Below are 15,995 nucleotides of genomic sequence, written 5' to 3' on the forward strand. Positions count from 1 at the left end.
AATTAAAACATTACTCTCCAAAGGGAATAGTTTAAAATTCTATGAAATTCAAAAAGCATTTCCATTTTAATCATATTTCTTTAAACCATATTAATATAAAAATATTTTTTCTTTTCTGTGCCTTCCATTTTTTCCATATCTTCATGATCTGTTATAGATTAAAGGACAGTGATTTGTTTTTATGTTTGGTTGGTTGGTTGATTTTAGATTTGTACAGTAACTGACCAATGCTGTAGGGTCCCGATCCTGCAAACACTTACGTACTTTACTACTATGACTTCCATGGGACTATACCTGGTAGTGAAATTAACCATAAGAATAAGTGTTTTCAGGATCAGACCCTAAGTGCTGGGGATAGGGTGCAGTCCTTATTACTAATGTTCTTATGACTCCAATCTACTACTTATTAGTATACTTTGATGGGTCTATTCACAGTAGTAAATCCAATAGACAGTGCTATAGGATCATTCCTAAATTAATAATTGCAGTTTGATATTTTAATTAGTTTAATATCACAATCTAATTCAATGGAGCTCTGCTAATTTATACCAGCAGAGACCAGAGTTGTAAGAAACAGACAGCAAGTATTATAGAATTTAAGACTTGCTACATTCCCTAAGCAATTATATTAAAATTCTTGTCCTAAATTTTCCAGGGCAACTAGTGATTTTGGATGCCTCCGTTTTTGGGTGACCAAACTGAGACTCCTTGAAGGGGTCTGATTTTCAGGAAGTGCTGAGCACCAACCCTCTGCAAATCAGGCCCTTAGCTCGGGTTGGCCCCCCAAATACTAGTCACTTTGGAAAATGAAGGCCCTTAGTTTAAAGTGCTAATGGACAAAATGTAAAAATTTCCAAAATCATTAGTCATATGTTTATAATAAAAGTAAAACCTTCATCTTCTTCTTTAGTATTTAATCACCTGAAATAAGCAGCACTAAGTTAAAAGGACAGGGCCCAGTTCTGAATAATACAGAACATCGAGCATCTGTGCTGTACAAGGCTATGTTATGCCAAGAAACTGAATTTCACAGCTCAGGAGCCCAAAGTGAACCATTATGACTTTGGAAAATTAATTCAGTTGTCTCTAAATGCTTGTTAAATGCACACCAATTTTTCCCCCCACTGGCTAATGTTCTGTGATAGAAATTTTATGAAATGGTTATATACAAATTAGAGGAAAGGTTCATGAACTTTATTTCTTTGTTCTTTGCACTCCCTAAACTCTTACTAAAGGCAGTAAGATTGTCAGGTGGCATACAATACAAATTTGGACACAAAATAATGTTTGGTGGATTTTTAATATTGGTGTTGTAATTTCCTCAAAGCCAATTTCCCCCAAGTTCATAGGTTCTCTTTAACCTCCTCCTCTTCACATTTTAAATATGCTTTTATAGAAATGAAGTCTCATTAACTTTTTCAGCTAGACAGAATAAACGCTATTGAGTCATTCTCTTCCTGCTTCCAACTTCTGAAATATTGACCTTTTATATACCAGTTCTCTACCACAAAAATCAATAACTATAAAGTATCAATAAATGACTTTTGAGTTATATTTGGAATGAGGAGAAAATCTAGGTGTTTTTTTCACAAGTTGCATCCACCTTTGAATTCCGAAGGTTTCACTCCCAACTATTCATTTTTGTGATTAGGTGTCATTGGCTGAAGAGTTCGCTCAGGCTTTTTCAGTTGCTCTTGCAGATTATTTCCTGTGAATTTTCTGGCCTGACTTTAATTTTGTGGTGGAGCTGTGAACCATAGTTACTTATTGGTCTTACGTTACAAGTCTCAGAAGCAATTAACTCACCCTTAAAGGGAATAGATCTTTGTGGCACTTCCATGTATAAGTCTATAGGCCTCTGGAGTTCTAGTCTTCTGTATCTGGCCAAGATACCTTCTTCACTTCCAGCATTTACAAATGCAGGGCCAAATCAGCATCTGGCATGAATCTGGCTTCATTGGGGAACATATACTGTATCATCTAACTAGTAAACTTTTTTTGCCACTTCCAGTCGAAGTTTCTTTAATTCTTCCCTTAAAAGTTACTCCTGACAACTATCTTGAATTTAGAAGAAACTTCTTCCATAACAAACAAAAAAAAACTACTCAGAGTTTTATCTTGGGCTTCCATCATCAATTCTTTGAAATATATGCTGAATCTGCTACACTTAGATTTAAGAGCCCGTACATGTATCAATATGGACCCATGCATTTCAAGCCTTTAGAAATGCAAATTGTTTCTTTATAGAACAAAACCTTAGAGACCCTACTCTTGTGGTTCCACAAAGCCTTTATTGAGCCTCATCATTATGCTAAATTAATACAAATTTCCTGTGTGTCCAGAATTCAAAGTCAATCAAGTGTCTCAATCTCCTGAGATATGGGATGAAAATGCTATTATCACAATTTGGAGGAAGGTGAGAGATTACCTATAAAAAAATCAAGGCTTTATACTAGGGCAGGGTGTCTCAAACACATGCATATTGTAAATCAAATCTTAACTGAGAGAGAATTTATGGCGCACCATCCGTCCTATTTATGATTGCCTGGACCAGTGCCCACAATCATATGACATCTTTGTGACAACTGCAGCAGTTGATCACATGGAGAAATATATGAGGAAAGTATTTGTGATTCTTTAGTTTTATTTAATGCAGTAAATGTTTTGACTGTTTACTAAAATGTTTATTTTTGCTGTTCATTTCATCTCTCCCTCCATCTGCTTAGCTCTTCTTAGCTGGAAACCAGAAGAAAAGCCAGCCCCATGTGACCATTAACATGCAAGCTGAAAAACTCCAGTGTTCCACAGACCTCAATTTGAAAACCTCTGTAATAAGGGCTCCAAGTATAGTCTATAAAACAGCTCTAGAGGTTCACAGTACTAGCATGAAGGTGCTTAGGATCAGTATTTTAAAGCTCCCACAGATGTTCAGTCAACCAGTCAGTGTTTGATTGGCTGACTATTGTAATGCTTCTCTAGAAGAATAGTCTCCTTCCCATTGTGCAGGTATAATAATGGATCTTTCCACCTTTGTTGTTAGGTATGTGAAGAAATTTCTTTGTTTTGTGTATAATCGCAAAATATATTTTGTGGAAGTGTGGGAGCCTTCCATCTGGGAGCCAGACGCTCTAGTAGTGTATAGCTGCTTGTGCCATACTTCTGGTGGAATCTGGCCTTAAAGCCATCTCAATTGACATCTGAAGACCATCCTAGTGTAGGGGTGATCGTTTGGTTGTATAGAGCCAGTGTAGGAGTTCTTAAGCGACTCCGCCTCCCTACTATTATTGTATCAGGGAAAGCGGGGCATGTCCAGAGGAATGGAGCATGGTTGGCGTAACTCTGCACTTTTCTAATCCTCAGCTGGACTTTCCACCTCCATCCTCTTAGCCATTGCTGTCTGACCTAAATTAGAGCAGCTCTTGGATTGCTCCAGTGCAGCCCATGGGAAATGGCCTGCACAGTGCAGCAGCAGGGTCCATAGCTATAAACCGTCTTTGCACACAAGCCCTTGACGTGCATTCTGGGCAGTTTTGCATCACCTTAGGATCTGATGCCCTGTTTGATGTGATTTGTATTGTTGTATTCTGGTTTCAAGCGAGATGGACTTTTTTACTCTTCATTTTAGTGTTTATAATCTCACCCAGACTGATCATGTCACTCTAAAAGCGAAAGAGACATTGATCTAAAATATATAAAGATCTAAACTAACTATTTTCTCATTGCCTGGTGCTTATGCTTAGGCTGGCCGGCTTGAAAGCAGATGGCCACATATTCTCCAGATAGGGTGACCAGATGCCCCAATTTTATAGGGACAGTCCTGATTTTTGTATAGGCTCCTATTACCCTCCACCCCCATCCCGATTTTTCACACTTGCTGTCTGGTCACCCTATCTCCAGGTGGTTGGCTAACAAGCCAGGAAGGCCTAATAGGGCTGTGAAATATAATTTTATTGGGTGGTGTTTACAGCTGATCTGTACATGCTAATAGCCTGCTTTTTACCAGCACTCAACTTCTCTGAAAATCAGGTCATGAGGTTCCACTCCAGCTGGTTACTAGATTATTGCCCAAAAGGCAACTTCCACAATTGCATAAGTCCAGGTTTTTGGCCATAAGAATCAGACAGAATGTTGTTGAAGGGAGAACAGATTATCATCAATTAAATCCCATCCTCACACTTGTCTAAAAGAAGCTTCTACAGACCAGATCAGGTACCATGAAGAGAAATAATTCACAAAGCTAAAGGAGGTACAGCCTTGTAAATTGATTAGTTAGAAAATATGCTATTACTGCTCTGGAATCCTAGATGCAAACGATTCACTATTAGATGTGGATTTAGTTTCAGTTTTAAAGGAGAGTGTCTGATGAGCTTCCTTACAGTTCACTTTGAATAGGAACGCATGGCTTTTAGACAATGCTTCCAGGAGCTTGCTATTTGTTGACAGGTTTGATCTTATCCATTTTGGTCCCCCTGCTTTGCTTTGTTTTAATTTCTGCCTTCTCCCTCTATAGTTACATTGTTCACAATAAAAACAGAAAGAAATGACGAATACTGAAAGATCAGAATTGTACAGGTGGGGGGAGAGAGAGGGAGATTCTAACTAATAATCTCATGGTTCAGAAATAGCTAAATGATTGACATCACGGAAAATATTTGTTGTTTTAATCACAGTATCATCTGGGTCTTTGGCAATGAACAGATGCAGAAAAAAGCTTTACGCCCCATCTTGAAAAACTTGTGATTTGCTTAGTGTGCTTTATAATTTAAAGCATATGGCTTCATATAGAGCTGCAGTGGCCAAAATGAAGACCTAAGTAATGAATCACTGCATGGAGGAAAATGCTTTGCTTCTGCTGTGAGTTCTTTCAGTGTGTGTATTCAAATGGTTCTGGTTAGGGTTATAAACAAAAGGCAGCTCTTGCAGTTTCAGCAGTGTGGTACAGATTCTGAGATGCACATGACATCAAAGAGGCTACACTAATGAATTTCCCTAGCAATCTATGGCTCTTGGCACTATGAACACACTCCATCTGAGTAAACAAAAGTGTACTTGACCACCACTGTGTGGGATCTCAGGTGATACCGAAGGCTGATTTGGGGGTTGTTAGGTTTTTTACGTGTCTCCATTATAGGGCTGTTTGCCTTAAAAATGCTCTACACTTCCAAGGAATCAGATAATCACACTTGGTGTTACGAAGCTTCAGTGCCAAGTACTTAACATTAAAAATGACAGAAGGCTAAATCCTGCTGTCTTATTTGCCTCATCAGCTGAAGCCAATGGGTGTTTTTCCTAAGCAAGAACTGCAGGATTTGGCCAGGGTAAGCAAATCATGCTACGCCCCCATATCCTATTCTAACTTAATTAGAGCCAGGTCATCTTCCTCCTGCATCGCGCCTTGTGGAGTCACTTCTGCAGCTACCTTCAAGGGCAGCACGGAAATATTGTCATGGGTGGGAATGGGGCAAGAGGACAGCAGAGCAGTGCAGGGGGCAGCCATCTGCAGTATAGCCCCTGCCTGTCTGTGGGAGGAGGCCAGTGATGACTGAAAGTTCTGCAAAGTGAACCCAGCAGCTCTGTAGACATTTTCCTTGTTGGATAGAGGTTTGGTGAAGGCAAGGGCTGCAGCCTTCTAGACCCACAGATTCAGAGGATCTGCATATAGGCCACCCTCAGATACGTGGAGACAGATGCTATCCTGCATGGGTGAATGCCCCTCTGCACTGCTCTGCTGTCTTCCTGTCTCACTCTTACAACAAGAGCCATGCAGCCACTGGTTGCGGCTACAAAGGTAGCTACAAAGAGCTAATGCTCTTTCAGGGAACATTAACCCCCAGATTTTCCATGCAGAAATTCAAGAGTTCAGCGTGGCACAGTGCTGCAGAGAGCAGCCGATTGAGTGCCCCATCCACGCCTGCCCCCAAATTCCTGTAGAGCACTGGCCCTTATAAATACTCATAGATGCTCTTCTGTAGGAAACCAAGGATGAGGGGATGGTGCTGTGGAGGCAATACCTAAACCATATGGAAAGAATTACTTCCACTCATGTCAGGTCCCCTTTTTTATGTAAACAGAGGGAACAGCCTTGGTTAATATTTGTAGAGGGCTGAAGTTGTAAAGCACTATGTCAGAGCTAAGTAGCCTGATGATGGTGTTCCTCATAGAAATGTAGGGCTGGAAGAGACCTGAAGAAATCGCCAAATCCAGCCCCTGTGCTGAGGCAGGACTACAGATACCTAGACCATTCCTGACAGGTGTTTGTCTAACCTGTTCTTAAAAACCCCCAGTGATGGGGATTCCACAACTGCCCTTGGGAGCCTAGTCCAGAGCTTAACTACCTTTATAGTCAGAACGTTTTTCCTAATAACTAACCTAAAATTTAACCCTTGCTGCAGATTAAGCCCATTACTTCTTGTCCTACCTTCAGTGGGCATGGAAAACAATTGATCCCTGTCCTCTTTGTAACAGCCCTTAATGTATTTGAAGACTGTTATCAGCTCCTCCTCCCACTCCCAGTCTTCTTTTTTCAAGACTGAACATGCTTCCTAATGTCACCAGGTTTACTGAACTCTTTGAAACCTGGACTAATTAGGTTTTGTCACTTAGCCATTGGTGGTGGTTTCTCCCCATAGCCATCTCATCAACTCCTAGGCTCCCCATCCCCTCTCTCCCTGGCAACTAAGTTTCTCCTTTTTCTTCTCTTTCTCCCTTCCAACCTCCTTCTCCTCAATCTTCCCCTCTTCTCCCAGTTTATTTTCCATTTTTCTTCCTACAGTCTGCTTCCCACCATTCTCCTCCTACATTTCAACAGAAATTCTCCCATAAAAACCTCAAACACATTAGAGACATGCATAATTACCTAAATAACCATACGATCTGTGTATTCTCGACCTGACCCTCCCCATTTTTGTTTTCCCTTCTCTGTGTGTGTCTTTATCTCTATTTATATTGTAATCTTTCTGATGCACTGGCTGTATCTTCCCATCTCTTTCCACAGCACCAAGCACATATGGGGAAATACCATAATATAATTATTATTAATAATAATAATAATTCATAATCTATAACATAGACCACTTGGAAACCTCAGCTATTGCAGAGCATAGCTGCCAGATTACTCCCTAGTGCCTGTCTCATGGAGCATGCTACAGCTCTGCTCTTAATCCATACTCGCTTCTGATTTGTTTCTAGGTGCAATTCAAGGACCTAGTTTTGACCTACAATATAAAGCACTTCCTGGTTTGGATCATGTATTTCTTAGACGTCCTGATTTTTCCTCATGATGATGTAACATTTTACATCCACTTTGCATAAATCTAAATAACTCCTCAAGGTGGAAGCACTGAAGAATCAGGCCTGAAGTATGGGAGTGGGGAATAGAGAGGTGTGACTTTGTATGAATACTTGACATATACATAGTAGCACATGTCATTTTTAATGTCTGTCTCTCTTTTTTTAATCAGACTGACATAATTCAACTCCTAGGGCCTGATTCTGACTTTACTTACACCAGTTTTACTCCAGTGTAACTCCATGGACTTCAATGAGGTTCTGATTTTACATTGGTATGAATGGGATCAGAATCTCAGATGCTTGGTGTCGGAATGTATTTATATTTCATGGAAACTAAATATGACTCTTCCTTGGAATCAACTGGCTGCACATAATTATCCACTTAGCATCCAGTCAGGGAAGATGATGTACCTTCTCATGCTCTGTGAGGTCATCTGTACATTTGTCCAATACTTCAGAATGAAAAATGAAGTTAACTGCTGCCTTGAAAGAAGATGCAAATCTGAGAAAAACTGGAAAAGCTCGAAAGCATCAAAATACCTATGAAGTATCAAAAGAGAACAAAGACAAGTTTTTCCACAAAAATCTTCTCCCCAGGCTATAACAATGCTTTACATAGGCATGATCAATATAACCAAGCTTGAGAACCAAAGTCCTTTGGAATAAATTAGACTGGCAGGAAAAGAAACAAACAAAGAACAAATTAACATGATTTTAAACATTGCTTAAATTTTCATGAATATAGACCTTGAAATGTTATGATGAGATCCCATGAGTCTGTGCTAATATTTGCCTATAATTAAGAGCTGCACTTTCATGTTTCAGCTGATAATATAGGTTGGAAATCAGCCACATACTTGCTATATTTCTTGGTCATACTGATATATCTGTTTTATTTGTTTACTTCATTAATAATAAATGAACTCCTGTAAATGAAATGGCTCTGTTAAGTTTTATTTGTTAGGTTGCACTTTCTTCACCTCTTGCTGTTAATCTCCATGTGTCTGAATATTTACAACATGAGTCTCCCTTCATTCAACATTAGGGCTTTCTGTTTACATGTAACAAGAAAAGTGACAAGAGACTGATCCTTGCCACACCCAGCTTTTGGGAACCCTCAAGGAGAGAGGGGAAGTACTCAATACCACCCTCTGAAATATCTCAGAGAGGAAGGAAAAGAACCATCAACTCCTACAAGGGAGTCAACAATTCATCATACTCGATGTTAAAAGATGCTGACAGATCTAATAACATAGGCAAGGATATATTCCGGGCATCTCTTGCCAGGAATATATCATCACCAGAGATATTAGTATCACCTCTGTGCCATACACAGATGTAAAACATAATTGAAAAAGGTCAATGAATTTTATAGCCTCCAGATGCAACTGGAGCTGCCTCTTCATCACTTTCTCTACGAAATTCCCTAAAAATTGTGCAGCATTTGGCAAAATTGTCAATGTCAAGAGATGGTTTTTAAATCAGGGAACCTGTTTAGGGGCACCCTGCCTTCATCTCAAAGGGCAGTATTAACAGTCCCAGTCAGTAATGGGCCTAGTGCCTGTCTGATAAGCAGGACTGTCACTCACAGGTGAGACATCTAACTCTGCTGAATTCCAAGGATGGAATCACTCCTCCACCTCCATTACATGAATTCTTTAGAAAAGAACATTCCTTATGGATGCGACTTTCCCGAATGTACTAGTCGAGATGTGGGCCCCTAGATGCAAGAGTTCTTGCATCAGAGTTAAAGAGCACTTGACTTTTGTTGTTGAGGCCCTTGTATAGTTCTGTGGGAGTACTTTGTAGTTTGTCCAAATGATGGTGTCTTGATCAGTAGGTAATCTATGTAATATATGACATGAAATATACGAATCCCCTCTAGGCCAAGGCTTGTCATTGAAATGATTAGTATCTTGGAGGCTATTTTTAACTCGAAAATGTTCCTGTTCCATAATAAAACAAAGAAGCAGCAATGAAAAGGGAAATTCATGAGTGAAAATGTTTCTTTGAGATCAACAGCACAAAACAATCCCCAGCAGATTGGGACCCAGGGTAAGTGACACACTAAAATATTTATAATGGTCCCTATTGGCCTCTTAAAATCAGTGGTCAGCTAGTCTGACTTTCTGCATAACACAGGCCAGAGAATTTCACCCAGTGTTTCCTGTATCAAGCCCTTAATTTCTGGTTGAGCTAGAGCATATCTTTTGGAACATCTAGTTTAGATTTAAAGACTTTCATTTAAAGGCGATCAGTTACATCCTGAGCATGTGGACAAGAGACACCAGCCAGACACCTGGGAAAGAATTCTCAATAGTAACTCGGAGCCCTCCCCATCTAGTGTCACATCATCGGTCATTGGAGATATGTGTTGCTAGCAGTCACAGATGGGCTACATTGTAGGCAGTCTCATCAGATTATTCCCTCCATAAATTTATCAAGCTCAGTATTGCAGCCAGTTAAGTTTTTTGCCCCCATTGTTCCCCTGGAAGGCTGTTCCAGAACTTCACCCAACTTCCTCTAATGGTTATACACCTTCATCTAATTTTAAGCCTAAACTTGTTGATGGCCAGTTTATATGTATTTGTTCTTGTGTCCTGTAATAGTCCAGTGTTGGGGCCGTGCCCTCTCAGGGGCCGTCGGGAGCCAGGCCGCCTCACTACACGGCCCAGATCAGTCTCCGGGTTCGGAAGGTCTCGGGGTTCGGCCCCTCAGGCAGGGGCTGAACAGAAGGCACACGGTCACTGCAATGAGCCCCCAGCCCTCAGTCGGGGCGGGGCAGCAAACACTAGTTCTAGGCTCAGATCCTTCCTGCAGGCTGAGCACCAATAAAGTCAATAAGCCCGGCCCTCAGTCAGGGCGGGGCAGCAAACTAGTTCTAAGCTCAGATCCTTCCTGCAGGCTGAGCACCAATAAAGTCAATAAGCCCCGGCCCTCAGTCAGGGCGGGGCAGCAAACCAGTTCTAAGCTCAGATCCTTCCTGCAGGCTGAGCACCAATAAAGTCAATAAGCCCCGGCCCTCAGTCAGGGCGGGGCAGCAAACCAGTTCTAAGCTCCAGTCCTTGCAGCCGGAGCTGAGCAATCACAGAGTCAGTAAGCCCAAGTCCTAGCTCAGGGCGGGGCACCAAACGTAGTACGAGGTTTAGGGCTCCGGTCCTTGCCTCGGGAGCTGAGCAGTAGTAACAGTTTCAGAGCTCAGGTCCTTGCCTCAGGAGCTGAGCGGTAATACTAGTCTCAGAGTTCAGGTCCTTGCCTCAGGAGCTGAGCAGTAGCAACAGTCTCAGAGCTCAGGTCCTTGCCTCAGGAGCTGAGCGGTAATAATAGTCTCAGAGTTCAGGTCCTTGCCTCAGGAGCTGAGCAGTAGCAACAGTCTCAGAGCTCAGGTCCTTGCCTCAGGAGCTGAGTGGTAATAATAGTCTCAGAGTTCAGGTCCTTGCCTCAGGAGCTGAGCAGTAGCAACAGTCTCAGAGCTCAGGCCCTTGTTGCAGGGGCTGAACCACAGCAATAGTCCAGGAAGCCCAGGCCCTTAGTCAGGGCGTGGCAATAAACAATAGTTCAAGGCTCAGGTCCTTGTAGCAGGAGCTGAGCTGTAGCAACAGTTCAGGAAGCCCAGGTAAGTGCAGGCTTCTCTGCCTGAACGCTGGTAGGAGGGGGAGTCTGCCACCCGTGAGTGGGGTGGCAGGGGGAGACACAGGCCCACCCACTCCACTGTGTCCCAGCCCGGGGCCCTAGCGGCGGCGTGGATCCGCTGCAGTCAGTGGGGATCCTGGCCGCAACACACTGACATGGGCGCGTCAGTGCCCTCAGCCGGATAGGGGTCGGCTATCCCTGGGCTACACTCCATCTCCCCCTCCCTGGGTACCTGCTCATCGCTGGGCTCGGCAGCGGGGTCCCACACCATGGGCTCCTCGGTGTGCTGAGGGCGCTCTAGGTCGGGTGGCTCCTCCGGACTCGGGTCAGGGGGACGCTCGGGCAGCTCCTCGGGGTACCGGGCTCGGGGCAGGCTCGGCCAGTCCACCTCAGGGTACCTGGCTCGAGGGAGGCTTGGTCGGTCCACGTCAGGATACCTGGCTCGAGGGAGGCTCGGTCCGTCCACGTCAGGGTACCTGGCTCGAGGGAGGCTCGGTCCAGGAGGAGCCCGGTCAGGAGCGTCTGTCCTCTCCGGCCGCCGGGCTCCAACTGAGCACTGGGGCCGGGCTTTTATACTTCCTGTCCCGCCCCTGGACTTCCGGGGGGCGGGAACAGGTGGCGGTGGCTCTGCCCACTGAGGTGGCTGTTCCGGTTCCTCCCTCTCAGGGGCCGTTGGGAGCCAGGCCGCCTCACTACATGTCCACATTGGCCTTTCCCTCCCTGGTATTTTTCCTTCTGGTGTATTTATAGAGCAATCAGATCTCCCCACAGTCTTCTTTTGGTTAGACTAAATGAGCCAAGCTCTTTGAGCCTCCTCTTATAAGATAGGTTTTCTATGCCTCTGATCATCCTAGTAGACATTCTCTGCACCTGTTCCAGTTTGAATTCATCTTTCTTAAACATGGAAGACCAAAATTTACCACTATGCTCCAGATGAGGTCTCATCAGAGTGTCATATAATGGCACTAACACTTTCCTGTGTCTATGGGAAATACCTTGCCTGATGCATCCTAGGACTGTGTTAGCGTTTTTCAAAGCCGCATTACATTGACAGCTCATAGTCATCCTGTGATCAAACAATACAGCCTAGGTCTTTCTCCTCCTCTGTCACTTCCAACTAATATGTCCCCGGCTTATAGCAAAAATGCTTGTTATTAGCCTCTAAATGCATAATCTTCCACTTTGCACTATTAAATTTCATCCCATTTCTATTACTCCAGTTTTCAAGGTCATCCAGATCTTCTTGTTTGATATTGGTCCTCCTCTGTATTTGCAATATGTTCCAACTTTGTGTCATCTGCAGATTTTATTAGCACACTCCCACTTTTTGTGCCAAGGTCATTAATAAAAATGTTAAATAAGATTGATCCCAAGACTGATTCCTGACAGTTCATCTTCCAGTGTGACCCATTGTACTCTCCCCTTCAACCAGTTCCTTATCCATCTTTCAATTCTCATATTAATCTCCATCTTCTCCAATTAAAGAAATACTTTCCTATGTGGAACTTTATTTAAATGCCTCACTAAAATCCAGGTAGCTTAGATCTGCTGCATTTCCTTTGTCTAACAAATCAGTTATCTTCTCAAAGAAGATCAGATTGGTCTGGCATGATCTACCTTTTGTAAAGTCATGTTGTATTTCATCCCAATAACCGTTTACCTCTATGTCCTTAACTCCTTTCTCTTTTAAAATGTGTTCCATTGATAATGTCTCATTAATGCTGTATGGAATAGCAATACCAGCTCCCTACTTTTACTCACTATTCCCTGCTTATACAGCCAAGAATCACATTGGTAGTCTTAGCTGTATGTCGGACTGGGAGCTCATGCTCAGCTGGTATGCACCATGATGCATTAGTACCTTTCAGAATCCCGGCTTTCCAAAATCAGTGCCCATTCCTGAAAGTGTGACCTTCAGTCTTTGTTCCCAGATGTATGGATCTTGCATTTAGCTCTATTAAAACACATATGTGAACCCAGCTTACCACATGATCTAGATTTCTCTGTAAAATTAAGTTGTCCTTATCATTACTTACTATGCCAGTCATTTTTATGTCATTTGCAAACTTTACCAGCAATGATTTTATACTTTCTACCAAATCATTGATATCGAATAGCATTGGGCCAAGAAAATATCCCTTCAGGACCCTATTAGAAACAGCCCTATTGGCTAATGTTTTCCAATGTATAATGACTGTTTTTTCAGATCTGTCAGCCAGTTTTAACCCATTTTAAATGAGCAACTTTGATTTTGGTACAAAATCAGAGATGTAAGGGGACATAAGTGTCTGCCCACCCACCCTGAATCTTCTGCTCAGATTTGTAGCCCACAGACTCTTGCAGGCATACCAGAGGCACGTAGCACACTTTGGGTGCTATATAAACAATAAATAGAGAGTTGTTGTTACAATGACAAGTAATTTTTCCTGTCAGTGGCCTTAACTTTGTCATCAAAGCTAAACATTTTAAAACGCTATTTGAAATGCCAATTTAACTGCTGAATGTAGAGCATATGTTAATACACTTTTCTCCAGATACAGTAGTGTATGATAAACGTTACCAGATTTTCTTACTATTCCTATTTTATGCTACTAAATGCTAAGACAAATGGGTCCACTGAAAATGTATTTCCTTTGGAGGACGCAATCTGCAGGCCACCCGTGTAATATGCAGAAATCATTATGTGTAGGGGTAAATAGCAAGTGCCAACTTTATTAAATCAGAATCTAGATGGACAAAATAAACCATAGCAACATAACATTTTAATGTAGATGTTGCTGGAAAATAAAAGGAAGGTATTAAAATATATTTTGAAAGAAGAATACAATGTATTCCCTTTGTCACATAATTCAGTAATTCGCATCACAGCAGGGCACTGATAACAAGCTTTGTAATAATTGTATGCTTTTGGCAAGCATCTGATAGGTGTGTGAAAAAGTGTCCAATTCTTCACTCACTCACACTAGCTTTACACCAGTGTAACAAGAATTGATTTCAGTGCAATGACTCCTGATTTGTATTTATTTAAGGGAGATCTTAATTTGGCCCTAAGACTGAACATCACCGTGAGGACAATTACAGATCCTGACGTCATCAGAGTTTTGAATCCTAAGGTCCCTTCCAAACCCAAAATTAATAATTTTGGAAATGCTCAGTGATATAGAGTGAAATCCTGGCATCATTGAAGTCAATGGCAAAATGTCCATTGATTTTAATGGGACCAAGACTTAATTGATAATCTCTTTATTATATTTAAATATCATAGGGGACATTTTCAAAGACACGAATAGGAGTTAGGCATCCAACTCCCATTGACTTTCAAGCAATATACCCTGGAAGAGTTTTGTACCTTGTCTAGTCAGAGACAATACTGGCAAACAGCAAAGGTGTAGGCTTTGCCACCAGAATTTCTTGATCCACAAACAACTCTTTGCAAAATGAGTAGAACATTGGAAAGCATCAAGATCTTAAGCTTTTGGGATTATAGTTAGCAAATAATATGAATTTATTACTTGAGGGTATTTTGTTGTTGTAAAGAGTTAATTTCTTCAAACAAATAAGTTCAAGATTTTGAACCTGACTTTGCCCTGAGTCACATAGTGGGAATCACACCTGTGCACTGTGTATATAGTTGAGAGTAAAACTAGTAAACAAACGTAAAGGGAGGCATCCACAAGCAAATGTGGATAATGGGCTTTTTCTACAATAATTCATGGGCATTGGTAGCTGAGGGATGGATTTGCATCGAGCTTGAAGTTCCATGAAGAACAAATAAATAATAGGTGAACACTGCATAGTACCAGGCAGGTTACAAAAGCTACTGCAATTGGGTAGAAAAAACAGTTTGTCAAATCTTTGGGTTTGTGAGATTTTGGTTGGTTTTTTTTTTTATGCTAGCAGGATTATTTTCTTTAAAGAATATAATTGCATTGAAATGTATCCTTTCTTTAAGGACTAGATAATTGTATTGAAAAGACCTCACATAAAGTCTCCTTGGCATAGAATGCAGTGTTGGAGCTTTGCTGACAGAGCCATAGTCTGACACTGGTTTTTATGTAAAACTCCCACTGATTTCCATGGGTGCTTCACATCTGAAACAATGGCAGGATGTGTCCCAAAATGGGGATAACACCTGAAAAACTTTAGAGAAACCCAGCAGTCTGTGAACCTGAGAACATCACAAAACTGCTTTAAAGATTATGTTATCATCAAGAGCCAGAGCCTACAAATGAGCCCCACATCGGCCCAGGGCCCCCCATCAACTTCAGTTTTGAAGTTTTCAAAGGGGCGTAAATGGGATGAGGACCTTGTGCTGGGCCTCTGGCAGGATCCAACTGTAATGTGACTAATATTTTTCCTTCAATGTTTGTATTGAAAGTTAAATATTCACCTGTTTCTTTGAACTAGAAATATTATTAGATTATTTATTGTTTTTAAAAAATCATGTTAAAATGAGATACTAGAAAGGTCAAAATAGGCTGTGTGAATGATCTTTTTGGAAAAGAAATTAATTCCCAGATTTTTTTTCTATTAGCATATTTATGAATTGTCCTTAAAATAGTGCTTATACCATCAATTAGTTGTGCTGGGTTAGGTTCTTTCCATCAGGTTTTTTCTCTGAACCACCTCTTATAGATTCCACAGAACAATATTCTTTTTTTGAAAAAAGCAAAAATACAAAGGCTGGGAGCTTGCACTAGCTCAAACCATATTTTCTACAAAATCCACCCTTCTAAAATGTTTTTCTAATCTTTAAACTGTGTGTGTTCCAGATGGCTTTAACCAACTCTTGCTCCATAGTGTATCACAAATTAACTCAAGGAGGCATTATTTCAAATAGCACTGATTTCTCTGTTTAAATAGAATGTTATATCAAGAAAGTAGCTTTTTATATAGTAAAACAAAGATAATAAACTAATTCTCATCAGTCAAAGGGATTTATTACTGTTGCGTCTATAAAAACAGATGAACGGTTTTGATGTTGATGCCATTGCTAGTCCCTAGCTAGTCACAATGCTTATCCTGCTTAGATAACAGAATATGTCAATGTAGAGGGTCAAAGGAATAAGGAA

At 41.4% G+C, this 15,995-nt stretch overlaps 1 protein-coding gene across 1 annotated transcript in view; it reads left to right on the forward strand.

Annotated features, from left to right (window-relative positions):
* MYO3B (myosin IIIB) overlaps positions 1 to 15,995 on the forward strand; it is a 298,690-nt gene that overhangs the window by 248,591 nt on the left and 34,104 nt on the right. The window lies entirely within an intron of this gene.

This window comes from Mauremys mutica, chromosome 10 (genome assembly GCF_020497125.1).
Source record: "Mauremys mutica isolate MM-2020 ecotype Southern chromosome 10, ASM2049712v1, whole genome shotgun sequence".
Taxonomy (NCBI): Eukaryota; Metazoa; Chordata; order Testudines; family Geoemydidae; genus Mauremys; species Mauremys mutica.